Source organism: Myotis daubentonii, chromosome 3 (assembly GCF_963259705.1).
Source record: "Myotis daubentonii chromosome 3, mMyoDau2.1, whole genome shotgun sequence".
In the NCBI taxonomy this organism is placed as follows: Eukaryota; Metazoa; Chordata; class Mammalia; order Chiroptera; family Vespertilionidae; genus Myotis; species Myotis daubentonii.
Window position 1 is genome coordinate 142,753,429 of NC_081842.1, and position 27,571 is coordinate 142,780,999.

At 44.4% G+C, this 27,571-nt stretch overlaps 1 pseudogene; it reads left to right on the top strand.

The window, feature by feature from the left end:
• Window positions 1–24,402: 24,402 nt before the first annotated feature.
• Window positions 24,403–24,553, top strand: LOC132232277 (U2 spliceosomal RNA; annotated as a pseudogene).
• The last annotated feature ends 3,018 nt before the right edge of the window (window positions 24,554–27,571 follow it).

Below are 27,571 nucleotides of genomic sequence, written 5' to 3' on the forward strand. Positions count from 1 at the left end.
TCCCATCACAGCACATTAGATTCTGAACACAAGAGCCAGGGACAGAGGCCAGATGAGGAAAGGCCAGGACCAGACACTGGACAGACCACCACATGGAACATGTGATTGGAGCAACAGGGGTTACAAAGTGCTGACTGTCGGGGAGGCCGAGTGCAGGCCTGGTTAGATGTCTAGCCGCTGACAGTGCTCCACAGAATGAGGCAGTGGCAGCGATCCAGGTGGGCAGTTGGTGTCAGTGAGGTCCATATGTGGATAGACCAACAGCAGTGGGGACAGCATGGTGGGGGGAAGCCAGGAGGCCTTGGGTCCTGGCAACCCATGCAGCCTCCAACCCTGGAGAAAGGAGGTCCTGAGACAAGAACAGGGCACAGTGGTTTAGGCACCTACCTTCTGAAAGTCGAGGGAAACTGGATGCAATAATTTGGGCTGCCTTGGTCACAGGGCATGCTGGAATACTAATGGTGAGCACTCAAAGAATGAGCTGAAAATTGGCAGTGACCAGGCAAGAGAGATTAATGTGGTCTTGGGCATGGCCCCAGGGAGAGAAGCCAGCTGTCCAAACCACAAACTAGGATCTGGCATGGGTTGGTGCCAGTGTTCAAATCTGCAAGCAGGAGCCCAATCCCTGCCTCTCCTGTTAGGCAGAAGCCAGGCAAAACCACTAGGGCAAATCCCACGAGTTAAGATAGGTCGCTGGGCATGGCACGTCCTCCCCAGGGCAATAGTTATAGAAGGTGAGGATGAAGATAGAGACTGAGAATCCTATTAGATCTTAGACAGCCAATCCAAAACTGGGTCATAAAACAGGATTTTGACTAAGAATAGCTTTTGAGTTAAAGAGCCCAATGGGAGATCATGAAACTAGAAAGAAAAAAAGGTAGAGTAGAAAGTCAGGCACACAGGACATCTCCCAGAACAACTTCATGACAAAGTATAAACCCCTATGTGGCCTTACATATAGCAGTCCCAGCATGGGCTGGCATAGATGTGCTTGAGCCATGGGAGCAAAGCTGATGGCGCATGGCAACAACCATCTCCAGGTAAAGATCATGCATGTTGTCAAGCAGGAGAGAGGTTCATGATTCTGAGAGAGTCTAGACCAGAGGTTCTCAATCTGTGGGTCGCGACCCCTTTGGAGGTCGAACCACCCTTTCACAAGAGTCGCCTAAGACCATCGGAAAACACATATATAATTACATATTGGTTTTTGTGATTAATCACTATGCTTTAATTATGTTTAATTTGTAACAATGAAACTGGGGTCACCACAACATGGGGAGCTGTATTAAAGGGTCGTGGCATTAGGAAGGTTGAGAACCACTGGTCTAGACAATTGAGACAAGACTCCATCTAGCAGCTGGAGGGAACAGTGCTGCCCTCCAGGACAGGAGATAGTCAAGACCTAAGGCAGGGTGTGAGGGCCTCGGCAAAGTACACTGGGGGTCAGGGTGGGGCTTCAGTCCAGGAGTAGATGTCAGGATCCAGAACAGAAGCACAGTCACACAGACAAGGCACACACCCATGAGGCGAGACGGGAAGCAGGAGCATGTTAGAGCTGCCCCAGGCCTACCAGATATTGACCAGGGGCAGCAAAACTGAGGGGTGGTGGAGTTTGGTCTATGGTCTGGACTCAGACTAATTGGGGTTTTAATGGTTCTACCATTTGCTGGCTGTGAGTCTGTGAGCTAGTTAATTAACATCTCTGAGTTTGTTGCCTCATCTTTAAGATGGGGATAACAACATGTACTTGGCACAGTTACTGTGAACAGTAAGTGATGTAATGTAGATGACGCACCAAGCTTGGTGCCTCACACCATTATAGAAGCTCCACAAACAGAACTATTACTATCATTAAGTCTAAATCCAAACCACACCTACTGAAAGGGAGGCAGATGGAGCTTTTACTACACTGCCAGGCTAGTCCAGATCACCAAAGGAAATGGATGATTTGAAGTTCCATGGTGGTAAATAGGCAGGGAGAAGGTGTGGGCTCAGTCCTATGGAAAGAGCAAGGGCCCGTTTTCTAAGAACAGGAGTTCAGATTCAGAGACGGACCAGCCAGGAGGTACTGACTTACTGGCTTCTGTTTCCAGCACAAGGGTCCTAACAACCTTTGCAGAAAGAGGGAAGGGACATGGGATTAGACAACCAACCAGTTCATTACACTGAGAGACAGTGTACCCTGTCCTACCCCCACGCCCACACTCCTTAATTCAGGACCGATGGTACCTAAAATTCCTTATATGTTCGTTCATTTGCAGTAACTCTTCTTCCCAGGCATAATTGTCCCAGATGTAAGCAGTACAGGATGTGGGACACATTGAGTCACTCATGGTTCATGTATCCAGTCCTCGATCTGCTGAGATGCCTGCAACTCCCCCAGAGGAGTCATATGGTCATTGACCCTCCCCAGACATGGGGCAGCCAGCACCAGAGGAGAGGAAGCATCTTCAGATCTATGAAGACGTGGGGAAAGGTCCATAAAGATGGATGCTCACAGTGTTCTCTGCTTCCTGCTCACAATAGGATTTCATGGGATGTAGTTTACACATTCAGTTCTCTTTGTGGGACAGAGGGTCCTAAGCATCATGAGGACTACAGGCATCTGGTCCTAGGGAAGATGGACTAGAAAGGTGCACAGTTTCCTGGCCCTGGGGCCCAAACACCTTAATGGGACCCTCTTCCTTTGGTCTCCAGACTTCCCCTGGAGAAGCTCATATCTAAAGCCATGGACATTAAACTGGCTGAGGCAGCTTTGAATTTAGGCACCAAAGCTACACTGGAAGTGTATGTGTGTGATGTGATTATCTTACGAAGGTTAAGTTTTTGACTTGTGCTGTGACTTAAAATGTGGCTGATACAAATTGAAATGAGCTATAAGTATAAAATACACACTGGATTTCAAAGACTCTTCACAAAGAGAAAAAAGAATGTAAAATGTCTCTTTAATAATTTTGTACATTGATTACATGTCAAAATGATAATTCTTGGGATGTGTTGGGTTAAATAAAACATATCATTGAAATCAATTCCACTTTTTAAAGTGATAACTAAAAATGTTTAACTCTCTATGTGACTCGCATTATACTATTTCTATTGGACAGCACTGTTTTAAACAAATTGATGAGTTAGTTTTGTCCAAGGAACCCCACCCAGCCCCTGAAGGTCTGGGCATCCCCATTGTAATTTGTCAATCTGGTAGGGACCTGACCTCTGCCCAGTCACAGAGAGGTTAACTCCTTTGGTGAGAGGGAGGGTGGTGACTCCAAACAGTCAGAGCCAAAGATAATTGAACATGCCCTTAGTCCAGTGATGGCGAACCTATGACACCTCTGACACGTGAACTCATTTTTTGGGTTGATTTTTCTTTGTTAAATGGCATTTAAATATATAAAATAAATATCAAAAATATAAGTCATTGTTTTACTATGGTTGCAAATATCAAAAAATCTCTGTATGTGACACAGCACCAGAGTTAAGTTAGGGTTTTTCAAAATGCTGACACGCCGAGCTCAAAAGGTTCGCCATCACTGCCTTAGTCCCTATAACTGGGATCTATTAGGGAAGGGCTATCCTGGCTTTTTTCAGACCCAAAGGGCAATCAGGCAATTAAGAATCTTTCCTAGCCCTTTACCACCATCACCACCTTACGGTTCCTACCTGTGTTGATAAACAGAAACTCTGAACTCTCTTCTTCTCCAGCTTGTACTCTCTTATCTAGATCCCAAAAACTGCTCTAGCTCCACCCCTGAAACCAGAACATTTGTTAGGTTAATAAGGACACAAATTTCATGTCATTCCTTTATTCATTCAACACATATTTGTGTCACATTTACTACCTGCTCAGCATTGAAAAAAGAGATAGCAAAGCAGACATCTGACTCTACCAGCAGCATCTGACGAGTCATCACCCTGTCCGCTTGAAAAACTTGCTTCCGCAGTCCCTAGACATCCCTTTATCTTACTATTTCACTGTCCACTCCTCCATCTCCTTAACTAGTTCCAGATCTTTGAATATTGGTGTTCCCTCCATCTTCAGGCCTCATCTTTTTTATCGTCACAAACTCCCCACGTTGTCACTCTGTTCCAGTGGCTATAAATATACTCTGTACACTGACATCGCCTCATCTTCTCCATGACCAAATGCCTGGCCCCAAGACTGTTGGACCCAGTCTCATATGTATAGCTCCCTTTTCAGCATTTCTACTTGCATGTCTACTAGGAATCTCAAAGGTAACCAATGCTAAATGCTGGTTTCTTCTCTAAAATCTGCTCCAATACTGTATATCGTGAATTCATTCTTCTGGCTGTTTCGGTAAAAAGAAAATCTTGGTTATCCATTGAAATTTTGGTCCTATTTCCTGTGTGCTTTTGTGTTGTTCTCCACTTGTGGTGTCTCAGAACCCATCCACCTAACTATGGAGCTCTCCTTCCTACCCCATTCACCCAGGTCCGTCCCCAAATTCAGGATCTCTCCTTGCCTGTGGCTTGATTGTGGGTAAAGGGTATTTTAACTTCTCAGGGGTAGTTCCTGCTCTTGGGTCATTACATCTTCAAGAACAAAGCTAAAGCTGCTTTTCTCTGTTTTATTTTTTGAAATTTAAATAAAGTTTACTAAGTTTGAAAAAAAAATATTGGGACCATCCTTAACTCCTCTTTCTCTCACATCCCACTTCTAATCTGTCATCAAATCCTATCAGCTCTACTCAAAATCTATCCACATCCTGACCATTCTCTCCATCTCAAACTTTGCTCCCTTGGGTTAAGCGAGTGGTAGGCAAACTGCAGCTCTCAAGCCACATGCGGCTCTTTGGCCCCTTGAGTGTGGCTCTTCCACAAAATACCAACTTCTGCACATGGGCCATGAAGTTTCAATTGCAGTGTACGTGTGCGCCAGCACGTGGTATTTTGTGGAAGAGCCACACTCAAGGGGCCAAAGAGCCGAGTATGGCTCTCGAGCCGCAGTTTGCCAACCACTGGCAAGCCACTGTTGTTGAGTATTTGCAATTGTTCCTAATTGGTCTTCCTCTTCTCCTTTCCTTCCTTTGTAGGCCATTCTTAAGTCAAAAGCCAGAGTGATCCTAAAAAAACATAAGTTCTAGTATGTCATTCCCCTGCTCAGAGCCCTCCAACAACTTCCATCTCTCTAAGTGAAATCCCCAGTATTTACTGCATCTACCAGGCCTCCCATACACTCCCTTGCTATCTCCAATTCAGTTGCTCTGGCCTCCTTGCTCTCCTCAAACAAACCAGCTCCCATTTCAGAGGTGTTGGATTAATTTGCTGTTGCCGCTGCCTAGAAAATTCTTCTCCCCTATATCTGCATGTCTTTCTTTTTTTCTTACTTCCTTCAGGTCTCTGCTCAGATGGCCCCTTCTCCAGGAGGCCTTCCCTAACTACCTCTTACAAAGCAGCACTCTGCACCAGGCCTTTCTATCCTCTTATGCTGCTTAATTTTGCTTCCTGACACTTATCATCACCTGATAGGTTGCATATTCATTCACTTGCCTGCTGGTTGCCTGCCTCACATTAGAATGTGAGTTCTCTGACAATAGGGAGTGCATCCTTTTGTTCATTGCTGTTTCCCGGTACCTGGTGCTGCCCTTGGCACATTGTAAGTGCTCAATAAATATTTGTTGAGTATATGAAGGCAAAGAAATGGTTTTCCTTCATGAAGATTATCATTATAAGAGGCAGACAATAAACAAGCAAAAAAATAAATACTTATAATTACAAATGTAATGAGTGCTGTGAGGAAGCTAACAGGTGCAGTGGGGGGAAACCTACTTTATGTATTTGTTTGTTTGTTTTTTAACCCTCACCCGAGTATATTTTTTCCATTGTATTTTCAGAGAGAGTGGAAGGTAGGAAGGGAGGGGAGGGAGAGAGAGAGAGAGAGAGAGAGAGAGAGAGAGAGAGAGAGAGAGACATCAATGTGAGAGAGACACATTAATTAGTTGCCTCCTGAACGCACCCCAACAGGGGCCGAGGATTGAACCCAACCCAGATATGTGCAGGCTGACACCCTAACCACTGAGCAACCAGCCAGGGCAGAGAGAACCTACTTTAAATAGGGTGGTCAAAGGGGATCTTCTGAAAGAAATGACATTTAGTTTGGGATTCAAAGAAGGAGATGGGACCAGTCCTGCAAATGGTGGGAAAAGACTATTCTCGGAGGGAAAAAAAATAATAATAACATATTCAAAGATTCTGAATCAGGAATGAGTTTGACATCTTCAAAGAATTGAAAGGGGGACCAGAGGTAATGAGGAAAAAATGACAAGAGATGATGTGCAAGAGGTATCCAGAGAACAAGTCATAAAGGACCTGGTAGAGAATGGTGGAATTTAGCTAGTATTCACAATTTTGTCTAAGGCTAGACATATTAGTAGCAGGTTGAGAGGAATATCTGAGAAGGTGTCCAGAGATGGAATTTGGATTTCCAGACCATTGACTTACGCTTCTGCATAAAGCTTCTTAGTTAGGAACGGAGTGGCTGTTCAAGGAGAGAGTAGATTGATCTTCCTATGGCAGGGCCTCCAAGATGCTGTTTCCTATACAGTAGGGGTGAGGAACCTTTTTATTGCCAAGGTTCATAACATAAAAACATTCAAACCTGTAAATAATTTTTGTGAGTGTATTTGAACCAATCTGTGGACAATTGCCTTGGAAGCAGAACTCAACGAATTGAGATAATGCTCCAGAGAATGGCGGGTTACATTTATATTAATATATTGCAATCAAAGAAAGGGACATAGGTGGGTTGCATGAAATCCATTGGTGATAGACTAGGGAGGCGGGAGAAAGCAAAGTGGGGAAACCCCTGGGATTGGATAAAAAGTAAAATGATAGACACATAACATGATAACAATGAAGGAATTTGTGGTATCTGTCCTGGCACCCAAGCACATTATGTTGTGCCCTAAGGGGTCCAGAAAAAGGGAAGTTACAAGTTACTCACACATTTCAAGGGTATGCTATTATAGATACAAAAAGACTGATAGGCTCAGTTAAGGTAAAGTTTGACCTTGTCAGTGAAGATACCAGCCTAGGACGTAAATATTCACCATAACTGCTTTTAGTTAAAGTTTAATTTCAGACCATCCTTTGTAGTTACTTTAGGTCTCTGAGTCTGCAAGACCGCCGTGCAGGCCTTTCCTGAGCTTGTCAGGTTAGCATGTGGCCCCTTTCGTCCACGGGCCATTAGGATATTTATAACATCATTCCCAGGCCATGCAAAATTATCAGCTTAAAAATTATCCTGGTATACTTGCTCAAACATTTAATTAACTCACCCCTAATGCCTGGGCAGGGCCAGACCAAATGATTTCTGGGCCTTATACAGCCCGAGGGCCGGATGTTCCCCACCCCGCTATACAGGAATTCTCCCTCTGTCAGGAGCAGCCCATTTGTTCCAGCTCCTCTGTCATTTGGTCCCTCTTTAATTCTGCAGCCAGGCTGATCGCACACGACAACAAAATGTCACATATGACATTTCAGTCCAACTGGCCTAGTCCCTGTTCTCTACCTTGTGTCCTCACAGTTGCCCTTTGGCCTTTGCTCATGCTGTTTCCTTGGAAAGACATGCCCTGTGCCTCATCCACACCTAAAACCCAGCTCTAGTTATAAGTTGACCATGAGACCAGATTTATAAGCCTGGATCGTAATTTCAAATGTACTTTGTTTATTACTGTCGCAGGCTGAATAACACGCACACACACCCCTCCCCACATAAGTTACCCATATCCTTTTCTCTAGAATCTGGGGGTGTTACTTTATGCAAAAAGGGACTTTGTAGATATGACTAAATTAAGGATCTTGATATGGGGACGTTATCCTGGATTATTTGGATGGATCCTAAATGTAATCACAGGTGTCTATAAGAGAGAGACGCAGAAGTGCAGGGAAGATCAGAGAAGAGCAGGGAAGGGAAAGGCAGAGATTAGAGTGACACCTCAATTTGGGCCCAGTGGTACAGATTTAGGATGTCTGGTCTCCAGAACAGTATGAGAATACATTTCTGTTGCTTTAACCCTCCAAATTTCTGGCAATTTGTTACAACAGCCACAGGAAACGAATGCAATTACCTTGCTCTTGACCTTGACATCTCGTCCCTTCAGGTCATCGTTGCTTCCCTGTTGGCTTTCTTAGTGACTTGCTAGATATTTTCTGTTCTCTTACCCTTCTTGATGTTCTACCCACTCAGATTTATTGTACACCAGTTTCACAGGTTTGTGTGAGCATTTTCTTCCCCTTGCTCTCTTCTTCTTAAAGCCACGTGCTCAAGTCAACGAGACTCCAGGCAAATATCTTCTCGGTAGCAGTAGGCAGGAGTGATGGTGCTCAGCAGGCCTGGCTAGCTAGGAGGCTAGTTTAGTACTCCATAAGTGAGGTGACTAGCAGGTGGTTTGAGTTAAAGTGGTTGTTTTGCTTTTTTAACTTCGACAATACTAGGTGCCTTTGTTTTCTGCCTCCAGTCATCACAATACTAGGAACTGATGACTGGAGGCAGAAAACAAAGGCTCTGGGCATTATTGTACCCAGGGATTTGGGGACCTGAAATATAAGGGAAAACTGACAAAACTTAATGGCTGATTAGTTCTAGGGAATGAAGAAAATAGAAGCACCAAGTTTTAAATCTGAATCACTGGGGAAAATAAATAGTAATTCTATTTACAGAAATGGACACATTAGGAAGCAATGAGAGTTTGGGAGAGGAAATTATTAATTTGTTATTTGAAACTAGAGGAGGGGTGCATGAAGTTTGTGCACTGGCGGGGGGGGGGGTCACTCAGCTTGGCCTGCACCCTCTCGCAGTCCAGGAGCCTTCAGTGGATGTCCCACTGACAGCTTAGTTGGCATCGGACATCCTACATTGGCAGTCAGACATCCTTAGCGCTGCTGCAGAGGCAGGAGAGGGTCCTGCCACCGCAGCTGCACTAGCCATCTGTGAGCTTGGCTTCTGGCTGAGTGGCGCTCCTTCTGTGGGAGCGCACTGACCACCAGGGGACAGCTCCTGCATTGAGCATCTGCCCCTAGGTGGTCAGTGGGTGTCACAGTGACCGGTCATTCCACAGTTTGGTCGATTTGCATATTATTATATAGGATGTTGAGTCTTAGGTAAGTGGAAATGACCATTTGAAAGATCACTCCTACGGAAAGTCCCTTCCCCAACTCTGGTGCTCCCAGAATGCTCTGGTTATGCCATTACCCAAGCCCTGATAACCCTATATCAGGGGTCCTCAAACTTTTTAAACAGGGGGCCAATTCACTGTCCCTCAGACCTTTGGAGGGCCGAACTATAGTTTTAAAAAAAACTATGAACAAATTCCTATGCACACTGCACATATCTTATTTTGAAGTAAAAAAACAAAATGGGAACAAATACAATATTTAAAATGAAGAACAAGTAAAGTTAAATCAACAAACTTACCAGTATTTCAATGGGAACTATGGGCCTGCTTTTGGCTAATGAGAAGGTCAATGTCCGGTTCCATATTTGTCACTGCTCGTCGTAACAAGTGATGCAAGTGTGCATCAGTTAGTCTAGATCTGGTTGGAGATTTCAGATGTTTCATTCTGGAAAAAGTCCTCAGGCAGCAGCAGGCTCTACATAGGCAAGCTCGTCACTCGTCCGATCACACCCGAGACTGAGAGGAGGAGTCGAGAGACCGAGAGAAGGAAGGGAGTCGGAGAGTGCGGTGCACATTCCACACATGTGTACTGTGGGCCGGGATGAATTGGCTGCTAAGCAACAGGCAGCAGCCACAAAAACACCTGGCGGGCCAGATAAATGTTTTCGGCCGGCCGCATGTGGCCCACAGGCCGTAGTTTGAGGACCCCTGCCCTATATCATGATTACTGGCTTTCTGTCTCCCTAACAGTCTGTGAACTTTTTAAGGAAAGACATTGTGTCTTATTATGTCTCCAGTACCAATTATACTAACTAGATTCTTAATAAATAAATTTGAAATGAATTAATAATTGAGATTGATCTCACCCAAAAGGTTCATACTGGAGATGGAGTTCATAGCCCACTTGCATAGGTGGCAGCTGAAGCCATGACAAACAGGACTACTGAAAGGATGGCAGCTTGATCTGTCATCAGCTGGTTCCACAATATTAGGCAGTAGTGCTAGTTAACTAGGTTTTTGAACTTTGACCTAATATTCGGGTGTCCAGGATCATAATAATCAAATAAGGAAGAAGACAGGAGTCTGAGACATTGTCATCTGTCCAGAGATTTCAGGAAACTGAAAGCAATTTTTCATTTGCCAGCAGTTCAAAGTTCATGCACTCTTATCCCTGTTGTCACACAACATTATAATAAGCGCCAGTCAGAGGCATGACGGTATTCTGCATGTGACGCATCTAACTTCTGGGCAATGGTAATTCTATTTTATGTCATCTCAAAGATCTGGTCAGGTTAAAAGCTCTATAAGAAATATATTTTTTGTTGGATATTGCTGTGCCTACAAAGCTGCCAAAGGAATGGAGCATTCTTGAAAATGCATTTCAGGCTGTACTGCAAAATGTTCTCCCTTATATTCCCATCCCAGCCAGATCCTTTTTATACCCCTGAAGTCATCATCGAGGTCAACTTGTTCTGAATGCCAAAAGAGAAAGATAATAATCCTAGCTGTTTTAGACACTGTTCTTACCTTCCTAGCCTGGACCTATAATTGAATTTCCCTGGGAATTTTATGATATATTGATTGAACCTAATTAAGTCAGGGATTTGCTCTCTGTTATCTGCCTTAGCAGCCTCTATACAGAGCTATTCAATTCAAACAACGTTTACTAAGCTACTAATAAGTACAAAGCCCTGTGCTGGGCCTTTGCTAGACACAAAGAGAAGACATAGTCCCTGTCATCCAGCAAGCCGCAGTCTTGGAAGGTAGGGTTTATGTACATATACTCTTACACAAGAGACCCAAGGTAAATACTATAAAAGAAATGTAAAGAGCTACCAACTTGATCACAAAGTTTGCCATTAATTATTGGGTTGAAATGATAAAGATCTAAATTACTTGTTTGAAATAGTAATGACTCTCTCTACAAAATGTCAAGCACTTGTTCTTTAAACAGAGGAGGAGGAATACTGACTCACTGGGTATTCTGTACCTTCAGTCACTTCCTTCATAATGAACCCAAACACATTCTTCGGTCACCATCATTCTTGTTCCTCCACTTCTGGGGCCCCTGTTTGAACTTACACAAAAAGACTGTGGTATATCTCCTAAGGAAACGCAGGCATGTTTTTAGGATGACCTTGGGTAGCTTTTGTTTCTTTAGTTGTAGAATTCCTTTTTCACGTTCTTATGACTTGATTTCCAGTAGTTCAGCATCGCATTAACCACAAGCTTTCAACTGTTAAGTTTCAGCGTTCACATGCGTGACTCTCCTCTCCAGAGGACTATCCCTGGGATCTTAACAAAGACCTTGTGGTGCTGAGCTAACATCCTTCCCAGTCTTTCCCACTCTTTCCTCTTGAGAGAGACTAGTATTCTTACATGTCTCCACCGCTGCCAAGCTCTAAACCAGGCATCCAAGAACTGGATGAAACCAAATTCCAAATAGATAACACTCCACCCCAACTTTTGAGAGAAAATTATGTTCAAGGAAATCCTAGCTATTTCTCTGAGATATCATCTTACATAATCCTGTCATATAACTTCAAGGTAAAAGGTACTTGATTGTATGTGTGTTTCCTAATGCACACAGTGTAAGTCCTCACTTAACATTGTCAATAGGTTCTGTAACTTTAAGTGAAATAACATAACTAAACCAATTTTACAACAGGCTAATTGATATAAACAAGTTAGGTTCCTACATTGTTATAATGAAACAACATTGAACAAAACAGTTATTCAAGGGTGTGTGTGTGTGTGTGTGTGTGTGTATCCTGATGCATATATATGGTGTGTGTGGAAACTTGTAACTTCTAACTTCATAGTTATTTTCAGAGACTGCACCACAATTGGAGCAAACTGCAATGAGGCAGTAAGTGCTTTGATTGTGCCACACAGACTTCCAGATTTAAATTGTGTGTGTGGTTAATTTAGAAAGAGATTACCATGCTTTTCCTCCACATATTAGCTTAAGTAAGTCACTTAACCTAAATCTTAGTTATTTTTACAAAATGGGAGTGATAAAAACTGCCCTTCTGAACTTTTAAAGTGATTATGAGGAATAAGGAGGATTATATTGATAAAACCACCTTATATAAATCAAGGGAGCTGTGATTATTATTACATCATGCACCACTTAACAATGGGAATACAACAGGATACAGTCTGAGAAAGGTGTCATTAGGTGATTTTGTCATTGGGGGAACATTATAGAGTGCACTTACACAAACCCAGACATGACAGCCCACTGCATACTTAGGTGATAGGTATAGTCTATTGCGTGTAGGCTACAAGCCTGCACAGTGTGTTACTGTCCAAATGGTATACAGCATGTTACTATAAAATAGAGATTAAATCAAGTACAAGAGAAAATATTGAGATCAAGAGACATAGTAAACACTAAATGTTTGAGGCTGCTGTCAGTGTAACATAGCATACTGTTTTACAGCAAACTACTTTTTATCAATATAAAGAATACACTCTAAAATAATGATGAAAGTATAGTATAGTAAATATGTAAACCAGTAATAGTTTTTTATTATCATTATCAAATAGTATGTAATGTGCATAACTGAATGTGCAATACTCATATACAACTGGTAGCGCAGGTTTGTTTACACCGGCATCACTACAAACACGTGAGAAATGTGTTGCACTATGATGTTACACTGGCTACAATGTCACTAGATGATGATAATTTTCAGCTCCATTATAATCTTAGGGGACTGCCGTCATGTATGTGGTCACTAACCGAAATGTCTTCATGTGGGCATGACTCTATTCAAAAGTGTCCTTGAGACCTTTGAGTGCTTTGCTATCTATAGACCATCAGGCAATCTAGCTATTGTGGGTATTGAAGGTGGTGGTCTTTTTTGTCTTTTCATTAAAATTACTTAAAATCTTGGATGCAAAACATATAAAACTGAAGTTATTCTACTCAGAAAAGTCTAGTCATTTATTCAACAAGTGTTTTATTAAATGTTCCTCTATGCCAGGCATCTTGGAGAGCTTGGAAATGCTAAGACAAATGATTCAGAGTCCCTGCCTATAAAAGGCTTGGAATATAGCCCAAAGAAACAAATAAATACATGTCATAAAATGTTATAGGTGCCATAGAGAAGCATATATGGAGAAGAAACAGCACAGAAGAGGGAGTGGTTGAGACTAGTGTGGGCGAGGAGTGTGACAAACTTTGCTGATTGCCTGCCTAACAATCATCCTTTCCCCTTCCCCCAAATCACCTCCCACTAAATAGATTTGAAAGTCAAAAACTCCCTTTCTCCCCCTCCCTAGCAACTAAGCATCCATATGACATAAATGTGTTCAACAAGATATGTGTAGCGTGGCCGGTAGCTCAGTTGGTTAGAGTGACATCCCAATATGCCAAGTTGTAGGTTCGATTCCCAGTCAGAGCACATAAAAGAATCAACCAATGAATGCACACATAAGTGAAACAACAAATTGATGTTTCTCTTCTTCTCTCCCTTTCTCTCTCTCTCTCTAAAAAAAGAAAAAAATCATCTAAAAAAGAAGATATGTGTGAATTTGCTGGGTGGTTTCTAGGGGTCATGACAGATTGTGTTTTTCAAAGATGGCCACAACAATATCTCCTGCTCCATGTGCTCTTCCTACAATGTGATCTTAAATCTCCTCCCATTATGAGAAAGGGTCAATATCCTCTCTGCCTTGATCCTAGAGTGAGTTTTGTGATTGTCTTAGCCAACAGAGTAGTGTGGAAGTGATACCGTGATATCTGAGGCTAGATCATAAAATTGCCATGCATTTCAACTTTGTTTTTTGAAATACTTACTTCTGGAAGCCTGCACCCATGCTGTGAGGAAGCCCAAATTAGCCTATGTCAAGAGACCACATGGCCCTGGCAGGGTAACTCAGTTGATTAGAGCATTGTCCCAATGCACCAAGGTTTCAGGTTTAATCCTGGTCAGGATAGCACAGTGGAGGTCCCAGTCAACAGTCAGCATCAACCACAGGACATCTGAGTGAGGACATATTGCAGCTCCCATCACTGAATCAGGCCCGCCATCAGGTGTTCCTATCTGAGACCCCAGACATTTGGAGCAGAGACAGCCTTTTCCCCACTGCACTCTATACAAATCCTCACGCGACAAAATCTGTGAGCATAATAAAATGGTTGTTTTCATGCTGTTTAGCTTTGGAAAGATTTATTTTTTCATCCCGGATGTGGCTATGACTGGCATTACCCTCTCTCTCTTCTTCCAGCCTTGATTCTAGGAACTGAGCAGAGTGGAAGTGGAGGGAAATCTTAAGAACATGTGATGAAGCATGATGTTGACCTTGACATTCTTGATTTGTTGAGCCAACATCCACAATTGTCCATCTCCAGGCCTCTTGGGATGTGAAGAAAAAAAAAAAGCTCTTGTTTGTTTATGCCACTGTATACCAAACTATCTGTTATTTACAGTTAGAAGTATTCTTTACTCATACAATTAACCCTACTGGTAAGATTTGGTAGAAATAAAATTTGATTTTAATGTCTAAGACTAATCAGAATAAAATTAGAGATGGCATTTTAACCTTAGTCTTCTGAGAACTTTGGGAAGAACATGAGAGACTTTTATTACCAACAGATTTTTGTCTTAAGGACATTATATTTCTCTGATTTTAAAAAATGGCATATATTATCATATACCAGTAGACATGTCCTTGATTGGCCATCAGGACAGTGGTCTCTTTTCAGCTGGGAAATATTCTAGCCCAATAGGGTCTTGGGCCAGATGATCATAAATCTAGTTAGACCCCTGGGAGCATCTTATTAAAACCTACTACTCAAGCCCATGCATCATTTTCCCAGCACCTACAATGCTATGATTAAATGGACTGGATTCCTGTGAATTAATTCCTCAAGAATTATACCACATAACACCCAGATAATGGTGCAGTTCAGTGGCCCACAGCTGACTAATACTTTCCATATGACCAGCTGAAATATTCCTTCCATAGTAATTATGAATTCTCTCATCCATTTATCTCATTTACCCCAGAACTACAATTGTGCCTATAGCAAAAATGCCAGCTCAGTCTCTGGGACACACTTAATGGGGCAAAGGCTTGGTATGAAGTCTCTTTAAAACTGCAGCAAATTAAAGGGGATCCTCTATAGATTAAATGACTTTGGTTGCCATACTCTTTATATGTCAGAAAACAGCTGTCCAGAAAAACCTCAGGATGCCTCTCTGAAGACATGGATAGCTAAAAATGATCAAGTGAGTGATCTCATCAACTCTCACTGATGTGGACAGACCACCATTCTCTTTTTCCTTTCTGTGTCGAGATTACCAGAATCTGGGACTTCACCCATTGTTCCCCGTAGATACTCCTTGAGGTGGGCAAAGGGTCAACAGAATGCTCAAACCATCAGGAAGGTGCCATAACTATAGATCAGGAATTCCTGAGCCAGAGTTCATTCCCTTTCTAGATACGGGCACGGCGATGATCAGGTCTCCAACCAGCTGGGCTGAGTTTCAGTCCTATCAAGGATAAACACTAGGAATGGGAACAATAGATCTGTTTGGTGCATAGGCCACCTACAATGAGGGTTCCTTTAGATAGAGACAGATGCAATAGATGTCCATAGGATGTCTATGGCCCTGTCTCCCCCAGAAACAAAGCAGCAGACTGTTACCAAGCTCCCTCATCCTCGCCCCCAGTCAGCGAGGAGCTGCTGATGTGCACCACTGACCAGACTCTAACTGGCTCAGGGCCTGGAAGAGGCAGATGGTTATTTCTTGCAGACAGGGGTGTGCTGCTGTGAGTTAAGAACAGTGAAGGCATGAACTTACCTCCTCTTTCTTCACCTCTCCCAGTGCTAAGGAAAAAGGCTAGCATTAATTTATTTTTGAATTTTTATTGAAATTATTGGTGTGACTGGTTAATAAAATTATATAGGTTTTGCCGGAACCGGTTTGGCTCAGTGGATAGAGCGTCGGCCTGCGGACTGAAAGGTCCCAGGTTCGATTCCGGTCAAGGGCATGTACCTTGGTTGCGGGCACATCCCCAGTAGGAGATGTGCAGGCGGCAGCTGATCGATGTTTCTCTCTCATCGATGTTTCTAACTCTCTATCTCTCTCCCTTCCTCTCTGTAAAAAATCAATAAAATATATTAAAAAAATTATATAGGTTTCAGGTGTACAATTCTATAATACATCATCTGTATATCATATTGCGTATTCACCAACCAAAGTGAAGTCTCCTTCCATCACTATTTATGCCCCCTTTACCCACTCCTACCTCCCCCCATCTCACCCCCGTTTCCCTCTGGTAATCACCATACTGTTGACTGTGTCTACGAGGTTGGTTGGTTGGTTGTTTTACTTGATTCCTTCACCTTTCTCACCCAGCCCCCTTATACTGCATTTTTATTTCCTTGAGTTAATAATAGACTTTGTTTGCATAGGTTTTCGTGTATGTATTGTTAATTCAACCCCAAGCTCTACTAGATGTATGAATACTTTCTTCATATGTTCAGATGAATCAATTGTTCATCATTTTCATCCATCTTCTTGAAGAAACTGTTACTGTTTTGTCCTGTTTGGACTGCTTTCCTTCTGTGGCTGGTACATAGCTGTCACCCTAGAATTCCCTTTCATCATCATCCTGGGATTCCTTGATTTCTTACTTCCTGTATCATGTCTTTGTTAGATTTACTCCTTCATTTGTGTTGATCATATCATTGTGAGTAACTTTTTTATCTTATTAGGAGTAGAAACATCTTGCTCTTTCTTAGCCCAGGCTGCTTCATCATCTCTTGTAGGTTTGTTTTATCCTTGCCTACACTCTTCACTAACTCCTTTTGGGTGTGCCATCTCTTTTTAGCTGCAATTCTCGATCCAAGTGGTTTAAACAGCAGAAATTTATTTTCTCACAGTCCTGGAGGCTGAAAGTCAGGATCAAAGTATCAGCAGGGTTGGTTCCTTCTGAGGACTTTCTGCTGGCTTGTAGATGATCACCTTCTCACTGTGTCTTCACATGGTCTTCCCTCTATGTGTGTCAAGGCTAGCATGAATTTATGCCTCCGCTTTTATTAACTGGGCTCAGGAACAATTGATAAAATAAATTTTAGTGTTTCTTTTAATTATAAATGGAGAGAGACTAGCGAAAACCAAAAAGCAAATAATGGAATTCTATCCAGCCAGAGAAAAAGCCAGTAAGAATCCTGGGTATTTTATATGTATCATAAGAAACCATTTCTATGTCCAAGAGAGGGAGACCATATGGTTCAATGCCTGCATATAGTAGCAGCCTGAAATAATTTCAGCCCAGATATCTTGAAGAGGCATATGGTCCACAGGCATAATAAAAAACAAACAAACACACAAACAAAAAAAAACCAAAAAAAAAACACTTTTTCATCTCCTACCCACTGTCCTACACACAACAGCTCACCTCTCACTTCTCAAACCCTTCAGAAAATATGCTCCTAGCTCTAAACAATGTGCCTCCCCTACTTCTCTCCCTTTTTCTTTCTTTTCAATTCTCATCCAAACAGCTCAAAGGGTTTCATATGACAAGGCAGGTCCTTCCACAGAGAATGAGGAAAAGAAAGAAACCTACTGAGCAGAGTTCGAATTCTCCTTTTCAGGAGAAGAGGGGAAAGCTGAGATAGCATATACTAGCAATCATTTTCTTGTCTTTTTAAAAAATATATATTTATATTGATTTCAGAGAGAGGAAAGAGAGAGAGAACAAGATAGAAACATCAATGATGAGAGAGAATCATTGATCGGCTGCCTCCTGCACACCTCACACTGGAGATTAAGCCCATAACCTGAGTAACCTGAGTATGTGCCCTGACTGGGAATTGAACCATAACCTCCTTGTTCCTAGGTTGACACTCAATCACTGGGGCTATTTTCTTGTCTTATACATTCATTTTTTTAAAATGAATGCTTTTCTACATAAATAAATATTCTTCTATGTAATATTTTTGAATGGCTTCATATTATTTACTTGTATAGATGAATTATAACTTCTTTAACCAAACCATTATTTAGATTATTTTTAACTTTCACATAAAAGTAATGTTCATTTTTACCTAAGTTTTTGCACATGTCCTCAATTATTGACTTAGGATAAATCCCCCAAAGTAGGGATTCTGGTGCGTTAGGATATTTTTGGCCTCATGTGACATGCAGTGGCTTAAATAATACTATATATATATATATATATATATATATATATATATATATATATATCCTATCTAATAAAAGAGAAACATGGTAATAAGCGTACGACTGCTACCCTTCCCATTGGCTAATCAGGGCGATATGCAAATTAACTGCCAGCCAAGATGGCAGCCGGCAGCCAGGCAGCTTGAAACTAACATGAGGCTTGCTTGCTTCAGTGAGGGAGGACTCCAACATCCCCGCCTGCCTTGCCGGCCTCTGAGCTTGCAGTTTAAGAAACATTGTAACAAATATAGAAGCTAAACAAAACCCCAGAAACCTGCTTTCAGCCAGCTGGGATCTCAGAGCTGGAGTTATACATTGTTTTGATTATAGAACACTAACAAACCAGATACCTGATTTCAGCAGCAGAGGCCTCAGAGCTGGAGCCAGAGCTAAAGCTGGCCCAGAATAAAAAAAAAAAAAAGAAAAAGAAAAAAAGGAGCAGTTGGGAGCTTCCGTCGGCCTGAAAACAGCCCTCAGCCCCTCACCCAGACTGGCCAGGCACCCCAGTGGGGACCCCCACCCTGAAGGGTGTGTGACCAGCTGCAAACAGCCATCATCCCCTCATCCAGGCTGGCCAGGCACCCCAGTGGGGACCCCCACCGTGATCCAGGACTCCCTTCAGGGCAAACCAGCCAGCCCCACCCGTGCACCAGGCCTCTATCCTATATAGTAAAAGGGTAATATGCCTCCCAGCACCGGGATCAGCGGAGCCGAGAGGCCTCCCGGCACCAGCGTGACAGGGGGCAGCGCCTAAACCCCCTGATCGCCCTGCGGCTCTGTGTGTGACAGGGGTCGGAGCCACAACCTCCCTATCTGCCCTGCTCTGTTCTTGACAGGGGAAGGCGCCCCAACCCCCTGATCAGCCCTGCTCCGTGCCTGATAGGGGGGAGCTCCCCAACCCCCTGATTGCTCTGTGGCTCTGTGTGTGACAGGGTGCGGTGCCCCAACCCCCACCCCCACCCCCACGGGCTCTGCTCTGTGTGTGACGGGGTCGAGCCATAACCGCCCCATTGGCCCTGCCCTAAGTGTGACAGTGGCGGCGCCCCAACCACCTGATCGGCCCTGCTCTGTGGGTGATAGAGGGCGGCGCCCCAACCCCCCCTCCCCCACGGGCCCTGCTCTGTGTGTGATGGGATAGAGCTATAACCTCCCCATCGGCCCTGCCCTGAGTGTGACAAGGGGTGGTGCCCCAACTCCCCTATCAGCCCTACTCTGTGAGTGACAGGGGGGAGCTCCTCAACCCCCTGATCGGCCCTGCTCTGTGCATGACAGGGGGTAGCGCCCCAACCCCCTGATTGGCCCTGCTCTGTGCGTGACAGGGGGTGGCGCCGCAACCTCCCCATCGACCCTGCCTTGAGTGTGACAGGGGGCGGTGCCCCAACCCCCCAATAGGCCCTACCCTGAGCGTGACTGAGGGTGGCATCGCAACCTCCCAATCCGCCCTGCTCTGTGCATGACAGGGGGCGGCGCCCCAACTCCCCAATCAGCCCTGCTCTGAGCCCAACCAGGGGCTGCACCTAGGTATTGGGCCTGCCCTCTGCCACCCGGGAGCAGGCCTAAGCCAGCAGGTCGTTATCTCCCGAGGGGTCCCAGACTGCGAGAGGGCACAGGCCAGGCTGAGGGACCCCCCCTCCCCCCTGAGTACACAAATTTTTGTGCACCGGGCCTCTAGTGTGTATATATATATATATATATATATATATATATATATATATATATATACTAGGGGCCCGGTGCACGAAATTCGTGCACTGGGTGTGTGTGGGGGGTAGTGTCCCTCAGCCCAGCCTGCCCCCTCTCACATACTGGGAGCCCTCAGGCGTTGACCCCCATCACCCTCCAATCGCAGGATCGGCCCCTTGCCCAGGCCTGACGCCTCTGGCCTAGGCGTCCGGCCCGGGCAGCGGGAACCCGCAGCTGCAGCAGCCCCACGATCGTGGGCTTCGCTTTAGGCCCAGGTAAGGGACCCCTAGCTCCTGGGACTGCCAGCTTCGACCGTGCCCAGCTCCCATCGCTGGCTCCACCCCTACTTCCTGCTATCACTGGCCAGGGCGGCAAAGGCACCTGATTCTCCGATCATGGCTGGGGGGCAGGGCAAAGGCAGCCCCAGGGCCGCCTTTGCCCTGCCCCCCAGCTCTTAGCTCCCCCCTGGGTTTCCGATCACTGTCAGTGGCAGGGGGCTTCTTCCTGCTTTCCCTTTCGCCTCCCTGCATTGTGCCTACATATGCAAATTAACCGCCATCTTGTTGGCAGTTAACTGCCAATCTTAGTTGACAGTTAATTTGCATATAGCCCTGATTAGCCAATGAAAAGGGTAGCTCGTATGCCAATTACCATTTTTCTCTTTTATTAGTGTTGATATATATATATATATATACTAGGGGCCTGGTGCACGAAATTCTTGCATTGGGGAGGGGGACCCTCAGCCCAGCCTGCCCCTTCTCACATACTGGGAACCCTCAGGGGATGTCCTACTGACGGCTTTGGCCCACTCCCTGCTCCCCTTGGCCTCCCTTTGTGGGAGGTGACTGGGCTGATCAGGGGAAGGCACCAGCCCCATCACCCGGCTGCTGCAGCCACTGCCAGTCACCGCAGCCAGCAAGGTGTTTTCATCAACACGGACTCCAGTCCCTTCACCATGAAAAAATGACAACTTTCTTTAGGCATTTTCAAGATGTGTCTTTCATAGGATATGACATTTCTTTATTTTTTTTTCTATCCTCACCTGAGGACATGTTTCCATTGATTTTTAGAGAATGTGGGAGAGAAAGGGAAAGACAGAGAGAAACATCAAAGTGAGAGGAACACTTTGACTGATTGCCTCCTGCATGAGCCCTGACCTGGGCCCCAGCCAGGAAGGCGCCTGCAACCTAGGTACATGCCCTTGGTCAAAATAGAACCCAGACCCTGCGATTGACAGGCCGAGGCTTTATCCACTGAGCCAAACCGGCTAGGGCAGGATATGACATTTCTTAGCCCTCCAGCAGCAGACCTTTGTTTTTTCCTCCAGGAGTGAGGTGGAAAAACCCTAGATAACCGTTTTGGATTCTTATTACCCAAGTTACTAAGAATATTACCAGTGGCATACAGGGAGCTTAGCCAATGAGCGGTCAGAAAAGATGTTTCCTCTGTAGTTCACACTGATTGCCTGCTCGGCCCCTGTCCAGGCCTAAAGCCTCGGGGCCTGGGCAGGGGCCCCCTAGCTCCCTCCAATCGCTGGCTCGGCCCCTGCCCAGGCCTAAAGCCTCTGGCCGAGGCTTTAGGCCTGGGAAGGGGCTCCCCGGGGCTCCGATGGCAGGCTTGGCCCTGCCCAGGAGCCCCCTGGCTCAGGACCTTCCTAGGCTGCTCAGGGACCACACAGGGCCTACCTCGGAGTGACCTGGGTGCCAATGATGTTCCCAGGCCACTGGGCACCTACGTATGCAAATTAACAGCCATCTTTGTTGGGTTAATTTGCATACTCATCCAATTGGCTAATGGGCATAGTGGAGTGACACCAATTTGCATGTTTCTCTTTTATTAGTGTGTGTGTGTGTGTGTGTGTGTGTGTGTGTATCTGGAACAAGTCAGAGCTGGTATGTTGAGTCTATTCCATGATGTCAAAGACTCAGGTTCTTTCTATAATGTGACTGCCATCCCTAGATAATGTTCTTGTTCATGCAATCTAAAAGCACATCTCGGCTGAGATTTGAAGATGGCGGCATAGGTAAATACCTGTTCTTGCTGCCTCCCATGACCACATCAAAATTACAATTAAAATATAGAACAACCATCATCCAGAATCACTGAAAAGCTGGCTGAATGGAAGTCCTACAACTAGAGAAATAAAGAAGAAAGCACACTGAGACTTGTAGGAGGTATAGAGGTGCAGATTGGGCTGGTCCGGCTTTTTTAATTGGGAGGGAGATCATACCTGTGGAGGCCACCTGGAGGAGCAAGGGGTCCCAGCCCCACACCAGAACCCCAGACCAGAGTCCCAGAGCTGGGAAAAGAAGTCCCTATGAGCAGTAAGGACTACAGGCTGTAAAAACCAGTGTGGATTAGGGCTCAGTGACACAGAGGCTGCTGAAAACCCAGCTGTTCTTCTTAAAAAGCCGGAACCATGAAATGAACTTACAAGGTCCCGCTTCCTCTGAACTCCAGCACCAGGGTGATGCTCTGGGGAACACAGACACATATGAGGAGGACCTGGATTGTCTGGATTTGGGGTAGGAACTCGGGGGCAGCTTTCTCCCAGACAGAGGTGCTCACAGGGATCATTGTTCCTATGCTGGGACCTCCCAGGTCACAGGGCTGACTGGCAGCCATTTCTGTTTGTTCTGTCCTAGAGATTCCCTAAGACCCCATCTCGTCCAATTTACAACCCAAGCTGTATGCTGCAGCTTTTGCATATGAATGGCCAGTCCTTGCTCAGGCTAAAATCTCTCAAACAAGCTGCAGCTGGGTCAGGGAGCCCCAAACCTATCAATAAAAAGCCCAAGACCTGGCACTAGCACCAGCCTGCCTTGCTTCATAGCTAGGCCTCATCTGGGCACTTCCAAACCTGATACAAAGAGGAGGAATCTGCAGATCTCTCTGTAGCTGCTGCTGGATGGCCCCAGGCAGTGGCTGACTTTGCACCTCCCTGGAGACCCAAGACCCAGTGGACCCAGTGGTCAGTGTCAGACCATACCAGATTATAACTGTACACATCCATAAGTGACACACTCAAGAGGCAGACTCATTGAGCACCAAAGCCCCACTGAAACAAGTCCTGCTCCATAGGGGTGTCTCCAGCACACAGCTCTCCCACTGTAGTCACAGCTAGTCCTCAGAGCCAATTGGTCTGGAGGTCAGTTCCTCCCAGTGACACCAACAGCAATCAAGTCTCAACTACAAGACTGTGCTCACAGCCCACAAAGGGGTGCACCTAGAGCTCCCAGCTCAAGTGACTGGGGAGGCTGAGCCACTGGACCCTACAGAACACCTACCACACAAGGCCACTCTACCAACTCAAGGAGACATAGCAGCTCTACCCAATACATAGACACAAACACAGGGAAGCAGCCAAAATGTGGAGACAAAGAAACATGTCACAAATGAAAGAAATGGAAGAAAGCAAACTATGGTTATAAGGCTACTCAAGAATCTTCTAGAAACCTCCAAAAAAGTGGAAAAGGACCAGTAAGAAATTAAGCATACACTGACTGAAATAAAGAATAATATACAGGGATTCAATAATAGAGTAGAGGATTCTGAGACTCAAATCAACAATTTAAAATACGAGGAAGCAAAAAACACCCAACCAGAAGAGCAAAAAGAAAAAAAAATCCAAAAATATGAAGATAGTGTAAGGAGCCTCTGGGACAACTTCAAGCATACCAACATTCACATTATGGGGGTGCCAGAAGAAGAGACAGAGCAAAATATTGAAAACCTATTTGAAGAAATAATGACAGAAAACTTTCCCCTACCTGGTAAAAAGAAATAGACTTACAAGAGCAGGAAGCACAGAAAGTTCCAAACTAGAGGAACTCAGAGGACCACACCAAGACACATCATAATTAAAATGCCAAGGGCTAAAGACAAAGAGAGAATCTTAAAAGCAGCAAGAGAAAAGAAGTTAGTTACCCACAAGGGCATGCCCATATGACTGTCAGCTGATTTCTCAACAGAAACTATGCAGGCCAGAAGGGAGTGGCAAGAAATAGTCAAAGTGATGAAAAGCAAGGACCTACAACCAAGATTACACTACCCAGCAAAGCTATCATTTACTGTAGAATTGAAGGTCAGATAAAGAGCTTCACAGACAAAAAAAGCTAAAGGAATTCAACACCACCAAACCAGTATTATATGAAATGTTGAAGGGTATTCTTTAAGAAGAGGAAGAAGAAGAAAAGAAAAAGATAAAAAATATGAACAACAAAATGGCAACAAATACATACCTATCAACAACTGAATCTAAAAATCAAAACACATGAATAAGAAATCTAATGAACAGAATAAACTGGTGAATCATCAGAATAGACTGATGATTCTCAGAGGGAAGGGCGGTTGAAGGGGACCAGAAGAGATTAAACAAAATTGTTTCCCTGCCTTTTGGCTAAGATCAAGTGTAGTATCTGTCTTATCAGTTTAATATCTGATACATCCTCTATCCGAGGACACTATATTAAACTAGAGGCCCAGTGCACAAAAATTTGTGCACTCGGGGGGTCCCTCAGCCCAGCCTATGCCCTCTTGCAGTCTGGGACCCCTCGGAGGATGTCCACCTGCTGGCTTCGGCCCGCTCCCTGGGGGATCAGGCCCAAGCTGGCAGTGAGACTCTGGCAGCCTGGCAGCTCTCGGGGGATGTCCACTTACCAGCAGGGAGCAGACCTAAGCTGCAGTCGGACATCCTTAGTGTTGCTGAGGAGGCGGGAGAAGCTCCCGCCACCACCGCTATGCTGGCAGCCATCAGCCTGGCTTGTGGCTGAGGAGAACTCCCCCTGTGGGAGCGCACTGACCACCAGGGGGCAGCTCCTGCATTGAGCACCTGCCCCCTGGTGGTCAGTTGTGTCATAGTGACCAGTCATTCCCAGTCGTTCTTCTGTTAGGGTCAATTTGCATATTACCCTTTTATTATATAGGATGGATTTTTGGAGCAGGGAGATGGAATAGGAGCTTGCTCTGTGAACTTAAAAATAAAAAGATTTTATATGCATATATGTATTACCTATGGACACAGATAATAGGGTGGCAAAGGTCTGAGACAGGCTGGGAACCAGACGGAGGCGGGCAATGGAGGCGGGGGCGGGGGGAGAAGGGGACATCTGTAATAATCTCAACAATAAAGATTTTAAAAAATAAAATAAAAACTATAAAAAAATAAGAATAAAAAAATAAAAGCACATCTCTATCCCAGACAGCAGGATAAGGAAAGGGGAAAACAAAAGACCACACCTCTGCCCCTTCCGGGCTCAACCCTGAGGTTATATACCTTACTTCTGCTCTCATCCTATTGGCCAGCACTTATTCGTGTGCCCATTCCTAGCTACAGGGAAAGCTGGGAATATAATCTTTATTCTGAGCAGCTGTGCTAAAAATTCTAATATCATGGAAGAAGGTGTTAACATGCATACAGATTTTTAAGGTTATTCATATATGCCCCCTTACTGGTCTGCAGAAAGGTTGTAGGAATTTATACTTCTATCACCTTGCCAACACAAGACATTTAAAATATCTTGCCAACTTAATAACTGAAGAAAAAGATTGTCGTGCTATTTTATTTTGCATTGTCTTAATCTCTGGTAATGCTTGCTCCTTTTTTTTTTCTGTTGAAATAAATCTCACAAGTGGCTTCAGCAATTGATTATAAGTGCAGAGTTAAGTGGGAAGCCCAGATATCAAGATTATAGCCTCTCCGTAGGCATGCCAGCTTGTCCACCATCTTTCAGGGCTATTTTGTTAAAGACAATTCTAGAGGAGCATTTGAGTTCTTGCTCCTTGGCATATGTCATCAGTTTGGCTCAAATAAACTCTTATACACTTTTTTAAAGACAATTATAGTCCTGGTTCTCAGAGGTGGTCCCTTTTCTTTCACCAAGTATGAACCTACTATTGTCAAAGTAGGTCTTCTCTTGGGTTTTACTATTTCAAAGACTTTTATGGCATGGTGAGCAGCCACTTTGAGGCTAAGAGAAAACTGCTCAGATGTGAAGGACTGTTTCTTCTGGGAATTCCAGCTAGACAAAGTTCAATGTTATCTTTTGGGGGGGTTTTTTTGGGGGGGTCACATTATCTATACAGGGTGTGTCTCTATGTCTGGGTGGTGTGTGTATTTGATTTGATGTGTGTCTGTGGTTAAGGAGGTGAGTGTGGGGTGTGTGAGGTACATGGTTGGAGGCTGAGTGTGAATGTGGTGTGAAGTGTGGGTATGTGAGTTCTGTGACTTTTCTTAATGTTATCTTAATTCATTTAGTGTTATAGGTCATCCAGGACCAACAGTTAGAACGTGATCCAGGGCCACGAAACCTCTTGCCAAATCTGGGAGATGTCCATTGTATCTTTCAGGAAAGGCTAAGTTATGCTGAGGTAACAAACACTCCCAAATTTCAGTGACTTAAAACAACAATTCTTTTTCATCCCTACATCATTGTCTATCTAGGCTCAGTATAGGTGACTCTTCTCCAACTGACCCTTATCATGGGTCCCAGGCTAATAGAATCTCACCCCCTCCAAAACATGGCCAGTCGCTACCATGGCAAATCATGCACTCACTAATAAAGGCTTTCACTCGGAAGTGGCCTTTCACATCCCATTGGCTAAAACAAGTCCTATGGCTCCACTTAACTTCAAAGGGGAGGAAAGTGCAATTCCACCATGTGCCCTAAAGGAAGAGAACCAGAAATATTGGAGAATAGCACTAAGTACTACTATGAAAGTGGAGGGTAGGAAGTGGACTTCAGATTTCAACAGTCTTCAGAGTCATCTTGGTTTGTTTCCTAAAGAGGCTATCCATGTTTTCCACGGTCCTTATGAGCCTACAGGCTCCTTAAAGACAAAATCCTCTCTTACTTACATTGGATCCCTAGTACCTGGCATATCTCTTGGCACATGGCAATTGCTCTGCAAATATTAAATGGGGAATGAAACATGGAATACCATCCCTGGACTGGCTATTATATAAAAAGTACTACAGACTGGAGAACATAGGACCAAAATGCTAAGAAGGGTGCCTACCTGCTTGGGCACTCCAAGTCACCACATGAAAGAAGCCAGAAATAACAAGACCATATACTATAACTAGAAGGTGTGAGTGAAATGCTGGGTGGCTGGCTAGAAAGGATATTGTCCCACTATTCTCATTATCATACACTCAAACCCATACAACTTTGACTCACACACATCCCAGTGTGTCTGAGTTCACATATGTACCAGCTTAAATTCCAATGAACACTATGTGTGTGTACTCATAAACATGCACACACATTCATTCAGCACAGGCTGGTTACAAATGTCTTTTGCATTCTCTAAAGAAGCTTGGTAATAATCACCACCAACTTGACAAAAGCAAGAGTAAAAATACTGAAAATTGTCCATTTAACTCTTCATAGGCAAGAGGACAAAATAAATCCATTCTCTGTGTTAATCTTAAACATGTGTTGTGTCAGTAAAGATGTTGTTGCAAATCTTCACATCAATTTAGGTTAACTTAAACCAGCAGTTCTCAACCTGTGGGTCGCGACCCCTTTGGGGGTCAAACGACCCTTT